Source organism: Delphinapterus leucas, chromosome 19 (assembly GCF_059928025.1).
Source record: "Delphinapterus leucas isolate spDelLeu-1000000601 "Yukka" chromosome 19, BTC_Dleu_Yukka2, whole genome shotgun sequence".
Lineage (NCBI taxonomy): Eukaryota > Metazoa > Chordata > Mammalia > Artiodactyla > Monodontidae > Delphinapterus > Delphinapterus leucas.
In genome coordinates this window covers 38,856,473-38,864,943 of record NC_143147.1, presented here as the reverse complement: position 1 = coordinate 38,864,943, position 8,471 = coordinate 38,856,473, and positions in this window count along the sequence as shown.

The following is an 8,471-nucleotide window of genomic DNA, read 5'->3' as shown; positions in this document are numbered from 1 at the left end:
AACTGGTCTAATGTTGATGGTTCCCAGGCCACACTTGGAGTGGCAATGCTGAAACATTTAATAACCTGGATTGTGAAGATTGAGGGAGGGCATGTGGTGAAATGGGAAGAGCAGTCAGATGGCATTATGAGGCCTGGGATCAGATTCCTGCCCTCACACATCTAACTGTATCTTCCTGTGCTTGTCTGTTCATCTCTCTGGGCCTCACGTTCCTCATCTGCCACATGGGACAGTTGGATGAGATCTCTAAAGCTTCCCTTCCCCTCTGATAGCCTTCATGTGTATGGAAATATCGTTGTCTTTTATGAATCCTAGTTGAGGCAGAGCCCTTAAATTAATTTAGATTTGGAAAGGTAACAAAAGAATATACTTTTAAAAAGTGACGATTCCCCCTCCCCATTCCCATTATAGAACATTTGGGAAATACAGAAAAATATAAAGGAAGAAAAAGAATCATCCATCTCTCACCTCAAAGACACTCTATGTTTGAACATTTTGGCCCATTTTCTTCCATTATTTTCTATGGAAACAATGGATAACTTTTTTGTACACATAATTTTGATCATATGGTAGATATATTCTCTATCTAGCTCATTTTTCATTTAACATGACAAAATATCCTTTACATGTTTTTATAAATTTATATTTAATGGTTGCATAATATTCCATTCTATGAATACAGTTCACAGTTTATGTAACCTTAACTCCGTTGTTGGCTATTTAAGTTGTTTCTAAAATATTAGAAGCAACTGGACCGCCTGCCCCCGATGTCAGAACACAGAGGTCATCCGGGATCCCCTTCACCGCACTCCTGTTTGCACCTTCTGTTTCCTAGGTCCTGTGATTTCCCCTTTCTTGGTGAATTCTCTAGTTTTTGTGGAGCACATCCTTCAGTAGCTTTTAGAGCAAGGGTACATGTGAAGCATATATATATATATTTTTACATCTTTATTAGAGTATAATTGCTTTACAGTGGTGTGTTAGTTTCTGCTTTATAACAAAGTGAATCAGTTATACATATGTTCCCATATCTCTTCCCTCTTGCATTTCCCTCCCTCCCACCCTCCCTATCCCACCCCTCCAGGCGGTCACAAAGCACTGAGCTGATCTCCCTGTGCTATGCGGCTGCTTCCCACTAGCTATCTACCTTACATTTGGTAGCGTATATATGTCCATGCCTCTCTCTCACTTTGTCACAGCTCACCCTTCCCCCTCCCCATATTGTCAAGTCCATTCTCTAGTGGGTCTGTGTCTTTATTCCTGTCTTACCCCTAGGTTCTTCATGACATTTTTTCCCTTAAATTCCATATATATGTGTTAGCATACGGTGTTTGTGTTTCTCTTTCTGACTTGCTTCACTCTGTATGACAGACTCTAGGTCTATCCACCTCATTACAAATAGCTCAATTTCGTTTCTTTTTATGGCTGAGTAATATTCCATTGTATATATGTGCCACACCTTCTTTATCCATTCATCCGATGATGGACACTTAGGTTGTTTCCATCTCCGGGCTATTGTAAATAGAGCTGCAATGAACATTTTGGTACATGACTCTTTTTGAATTATGGTTTTCTCAGGGTATATGCCCAGTAGTGGGATTGCTGGGTCATTTGGTAGTTCTATTTGTAGTTTTTTAAGGAACCTCCATGCTGTTCTCCATAGTGGCTGTACCAATTCACATTCCCACCAGCAGTGCAAGAGTGTTCCCTTTTCTCCACACCCTCTCCAGCATTTATTGTTTCTAGATTTTTTGATGATGGCCATTCTGACTGGTGTGAGATGATATCTCATTGTAGTTTTGATTTGCATTTCTCTAATGATTAGTGATGTTGAGCATTCTTTCATGTGTTTGTTGGCAGTCTGTGTATCTTCTTTGGAGAAATGTCTATTTAGGTCTTCTGCCCAGTTTTGGATTGGGTTGTTTGTTTTTTTGTTATTGAGCTGCATGAGCTGCTTATAAATTTTGGAGAATAATCCTTTGTCAGTTGCTTCATTTGCAAATATTTTCTCCCATTCTGAGGGTTGTCTTTTGGTCTTGTTTATGGTTTCCTTTGCTGTGCAAAAGCTTTGAATTTTCATTAGGTCCCATTTGTTTATTTTTGTTTTTACTTCCATTTCTCTAGGAGGTGGGTCAGAAAGGATCTTGCTGTGATTTATGTCATAGAGTGTTCTGCCTGTGTTTTCCTCTAAGAGTTTGATAGTTTCTGGCCTTACATTTAGGTCTTTAATCCATTTTGAGCTTATTTTTGAGTCCTTGCATGGTGTCTACAAATGTCTCTGTTCCACCCTCCATACCTGATTATTTATCTGCATGTAGAATTCCAAGTTGGAGATAATTTTCCTTCACACCATTAAAGACAGTTCTCCATTTCTGCTTGCTTTTAGTGTTGCTGTAGAGATGTCTGACGTTACTCTTATTCCTGATCCCAAGAATGCAAGTTGTTTCTGCTTTCCTGAAACTTGTAGAATCTTCGCTTTTTCTCCAGTGTTCTGAAATTTCACAAAGATGTGCCTTGGTGTGAGTCTGTTTTCATGTATTTTGCCAGGTTTTCTGGACCCTTTCAGTCTAGAAGCTCATGTCCTTCAGTTCTGGAATTACTTTGTTGATTTCCTCCTCTCTATTTTCTGTGTTCTTTTTGAAACTTCTGTTATCTGGATGTTGGACCTCCTAGACCGTTCTTTCTCTTTTTATTTTTATTTAATTAATTTATTTGTTTAACATTTTTATTGGAGTATAATTGCTTTACAATATTGTGTTAGTTTCTGCTGTATAACAAAGTGAATCAGCTATATGCATACATATATCCCCATACCCCCTCCCTCTTCTCTCTCTTTTTAAAATAGACTTTATTTTTTAGAGCAGTTTTAGATTCACAGCAAAATGGAGCAGAAAGTACAGAAAAATTATCCACATCCTGAACCAGAGTGGCGTGTTTGCTACAATCCATAAACCTACATTGACACAGCATCATCACCCAAAGTCCATAGTTTGCATTAGAGTTCACTCTTGGTGGTGTACATTCTGTGGGTTTGGACAAATGTATAATGACATGTATCCACTATTATAGTGTCATACAGGATATTACAGTGCCCACAAATCATCTGGGTTCTGCTTATTCCTTTCTCCCCAGACCCTCACCCCTGGTAACCACTGATCCTTTTACTGTCTCCATAGGTTTACCTTTTCTAGAATGTCATATCATTGGACTCATACTGTGTGTAGCCTTTTCAGATTGGCTTCTTTCACTTAGGAACGTGCGTTTAAGTTTCCTCCATGTCTTTTCATGGTTTGATAGCTCATTTCTTTTTAGTGCTGAATAATATTCCATTGTCTGGATGGACCACAGTTTATTTATCCATTTACCTCTGAAGGACATCTTGGTAGCTTCCAAGTTTTGGCAATTATGAGTAAAGCTCCTAGACACATCTGTGTACAGGTTTTTGTGTGGACATAAGTTGACAAATCCTTTGGATAAATGTCCTCTGTGTAAACATTTTTTTTCTCAGTTTTTTTTTAATCTCTCATTTTTGCTCTAATATTCTAAAAGATTTTCATAGCTTTATTTTTGAATCTTTTTATTGAGTTTTTAATTTCTAAGAACTTTTTTGTTGATTTGTTTTCTGAGTCTTACTTTTTTTACAGCATCCTATTCATGCTTCATGGGAGCAAAATTTTTCTCTCATCTCTTGGAGGATACTGTTAGATATTTTTTTCCTTCCTCTCCTTGCCTGATCTGTGATTGCCTCAAGTTGCTTTTTCCTGTAGTTTCTTTTGTCTTCATCTTCCGTGTCAGAGGCTTTCTCAGATGTCTGATGATCCTCCCGGTGACTCTTAGGCACCTTAAGATTTGAGAACCGCTGCTAGAGTATCTCTTAATCCCTCAAGCTTGTCATCCCAACTGAAATCCCACAGAGAAAAACAACACATATTTCAGTATTTTTTTCTCCAGAAGAATTGGAGCTTTTCTCTTCCAGTTACAGCCTTAGCCATTTTCCTCAATGAAATATAACAGTAGCCTTAGAGGTGGTTTCACGAGTTATTCAGTCCATGCTCCATCCCTCATGTGTTTATTTGTACCATCTTACATTCCTACACCTTTGCCAGTGCCGTGGTCATTCCTGTTTAGGCTGGAGAGAAGCCTTGCAATAGCTGTCAGGGACCTGGTGAGACCTTGGCCATCCTTACCTGCTGGGCAGATGTAAGTTGAGGCCAACGTCCTGGTCCAGAGCAGAAATTATAGCCTGCTCGGGGAAGCATGCAGCAGGCCAGAAAGGGCCCTGTCCAAGGCTAAACCGTCTTACCATTGTATTGCTGCTCCAGAGAGGAAGGTGTGTGTTTGTGTAGCAGGACTGAGGACACGTGAAAGGAAACTCAGGGCGTGGGGTGTAGAGACAGAGCAGGGGAAAGCAACTCACACTTAAAAGGGGCCATATTTTATTTTCTAATAAAGATGTATTTTTATTTCAACAGTATATAAAATTATCTTAAGATGTGTTTGGTTAATCTCGATATCATTTGGTCATTAAAAATTTTTTTACAGGCTTTCTATCATGTGTCTGAGAATGGGTAGGGTGTGCAAATATAAAGAAGAGTGATTTCACAGAGAAGGAGGAGTAATAAAACAGTAATAGTTTCCAGGTATTAGTTACTATATCTGTCAAGTACTTTACATACACTTTCTCTTTTAAGTCTCAAAACACCTTAAGATGTAAGTTTTATTATAATAATAATTATTTTTTAATAGTGAGTAAACAGTGACTTGGATAGTAAAGAAATGTGCCCAATGTCACACAGCTTCAGTGTGACACAGATAATAAGTTTCAGAGCCAGGATTCAAGCCCAGCTCTATTGATAACTCTGCAGCCCACAATCTGGACCATTATATCACTCAGTCCACACAGCAGATGTTCATTCACTTTTGGATGAAGTATCTGGCAGGACCCTATTATTAACTTAGACCCCAAAGCACCCAGATTTGGACACGCTGACCATCCCATTATACCCCCTGTATCAGTTATCTGTTGTCAGAGTAGTGCTGTGTAACAAAGTGCTCCTAGCTCAGTGGCTTGAAATAATCATTTACTCTTAAGGGTCTGCAGGTTAATGGGAGGCTCTGCTACAGGTGGTGGTAGCTGGAGGTCAGCTGAGTGAGGCTGCACTGGGCTGGGTGGGTCTGCTGGAGGCTGTACATCTGTGCAGACACTTTTCATGGGAGTTAATTCTGAGACCTAGCTTGAAGGATGGCAGCTGTCTGGGGGAAGCTCTTTTTGTAGCAATGGCTGCAAAATGCAAGAGGGTACCGCTAACTCTGCAAACACATTTCCTGCCTCTGTTTGTGTCATGTCTGCTACCATCCCACTGTCCAGAGCAAGTCACGTGGTTGGGCCCAAAGTTAAGGGGCAGGACTGCAAAGTCATATGGTGAAGAGCATAGATGTGCACTGGTGATGATGAAGAACTGGTGCTAATAATTCAATCTGCCTAACCCAAACCTAACATCTGCCCACACAGTGTGCCTATAAATTAATGTGTGGGTAGGTACACATGAGATTTATGGAGGTACTGTTATGAATAGTATACAACAATTATATGTACATGGTAAACATGTAGAGTTTATAGTCTAGTGGGAAAGGGAGCCAAAAAAACTAATAATAAAAAAGAAAACAACTGCAAAAAGGAATGTTAGAATTTATTTTATTGGCTCTGGGCCTAAAGAATGTGGACACGTTATAATTCTCTTGAGACAGATTCAGCAGCTTTCTATAGGAAAAAAAAAAAAGATGTTCCCTTGTTTCTGAAGTTTCTTTAGCTCACAGGATTTGAAATCACTGTCTTATCCTATTGAAAGAGTATGCAGGGTGATGGTGTTGAGAACTTGATGGTGTCAGCTTTATCACTGATGTTTAAACATTTAAGGATTTCTTTTTAAAAGAGATGGGAAACCCACATGAATGAAAATATCAGTTATGTCAGGGTGCTGTGATACGGGTGGTAGCACTCTTCCTTTATATATTCTTAAATGTTGTCAAATTGGTAATGTAGCTTTCCCATGTCTCAGTATCTGATGGGGACCTTCAGATCAATTAAAATCCTAGGAAAATAGTCTGAGGCACTGCAATGCCACCTGTCTCCACCTCCAATGGATCCCCTGGTATTCTTGGCAACTTCTGGAATGGTGAATGTTGGTGGCCTGAAGTGTCTTTCCCCTGACCTTTGTTGTCCCAGGTTCTTCTCTCTACTCTGCCACCTTGTGGATCTTTTGGGAATTGTGTCTTCTACTGTGAGCCCTGTTGACTCACCTAATTGATCTGGCTGACACTTTCCCTAGAAAGGAGCATAAGCAGGTAGAAGAGAATTCTCCCCACCAGAGTGACACTCACAATCAGGTTACCTTGCTCTTTCAGTTTTTCTATAGTTCCCCCTTTTGAGATGATATCTCCAGAGCCCACCTGAAAGGCATTTGAATGACCCTGTGAGTATCACACCTGAGGGGCCCTCTCCACCTGAGACCTTGAACCAGCATCCCAGGGTGGGATACAGGCTTTCTCCAGTCTCACTTCTCCTGTCCACCCAAGGTTCCCTTTTCTTTCTCTCTCTCTCTCTCTTTTTTTTTTTTTAAATTAGAAAAGTAACACGGGACTTCCTTGGTGGTGCAGTGGTTAAGAATCCGCCTGCCAATGCAGGGGACAGGGATTCAATCCCTGGTCTGGGAAGATCCTACATGCCACGGAGCAACTAAGCCCGTGTGCCACACCTACTGAGCCTGCGCTCTAAGGGCCCGCGAGCCACAGCTACTGAAGCCCCCGCGGCTAGAGCCTGTGCTCCACAACAAGAGAAGCCACCACAATGAGAAGCCCGCGCACCGCAACGAAGAGTAGCCCCAGCTCGCCACAACTAGAGAAAGCCTGCGCGCAGCAACAAACACCCAACACAGCCGAAAACAAACAAACAAACAAATAAATAAATGGAGAATATTAGAAACAATATTAAAAAAAAAAAGTAACATAAGCTTACCTAGAGCTTACGGTCCAGTGGAGGAGACAGATTTTAAAAAGTAAACAAAGACAACATTTACCCATTACGGGGAGTGCTGTGAGGTAGAGAGTCATGGTGGTTGTGGGGTGGCAGGGAACCTTCATTAAGTATGCTGGTAAAGACAGGCTTGCTTGAGCAAGAGAAATTACAAATTGAAACCTGAAGACTGAGAAGAATCCAGTCATTAAAAGAGGGAGGAAGAGCATGTGCAAAGATCCTGGGTGGGAAAGAGCTTGTTAAATTGAAAGTAACGAAGTGTAGCTGGATTGGCATGAGCTGGAGGGGTGCGCTTGGAGTGGGGTTGGAAAAAACCACAGTCCCAGGTAACACAGCGTCCTGTAGTGCACGGTAGGGTTTCTGATTCTGTTCTGAACCCAGTGGGAAGATAAAGAAAGACTCGTAAGCAGGGAAGTGATGAGGTCCAATTTATATTTTGTATTTCTGTTTTAAGAAGACCATCATTACTGCTGCATGGAGAATGGATTGAAGCAAACAGGGAGGGAAGCTGGGAGAGCAGTTGGGAGCCTGGTGCAGGAGGCTGGGTGAGAAGTAGCAGTAGCCTAGACTCTGGTAGTGGCATGAGAGATGGAAGAATCTGGACCTACACTGTTCAGTGTGGTAGCCACTAGCCACATGTGGTTACTGAGCACTTGAAATGTGCAAGTATAAAATACACACCAAGTTTTAAAGACTTGGTACAAAAAAAAAGAATGTAAAATATCTGATTAGTACTTTATCTTGATTACATGTTGAAGCAATATTTTGCGTATTTCATGTTAAATAAAATATAATTTAAAAAATTTTACCTGTTTTTTTACTATTAAAAAATGTGGCTACTAGAAAAATTTAACTTATGTGGCTTGCATCCATAACTTACATTATGATTTTATTGGACAGTGCTGATACAGACAGCAGTTACCAAATTAAAAAATACTTTTGTACTGAATTTACATTGGATACATTAGAAATTTCTAGCTAGGTATAAATTTTTTTTCTGGTCCATAGAAGATGTTTATTTGATATAACAAAACAATGCAGTTAGTGTTCGTTCCAACCACAAAGAACAAAAGGAATAAAAAACTTGACAATGCACATAAAAAACCAAGATGCTTCGTGTGACAAATGTATATTGCTAAAATAGTGCTCCTAAAATTTCGCAGTTATTGAAAACTGTATGAGAACAGAAGGATGTCAATAGCAACAGAGTACATAAAACCAAACATCTAATTTTGAGCAAATTAACATATGAGGCAACTTTGCTAACAATGCATGATTTCTTTTCCTTGATAACAGTCGGTTCAGACTATTTTTATACCAGCAGAATGGGCAGAACATTTGAGTTTAATATCAATTACACAACATTAGCATAAACTTGGGCAACCACCGATAGGGGGTTGTTTTCTTTTGAGCTGGCAAAGTAACTACAGAAACATCA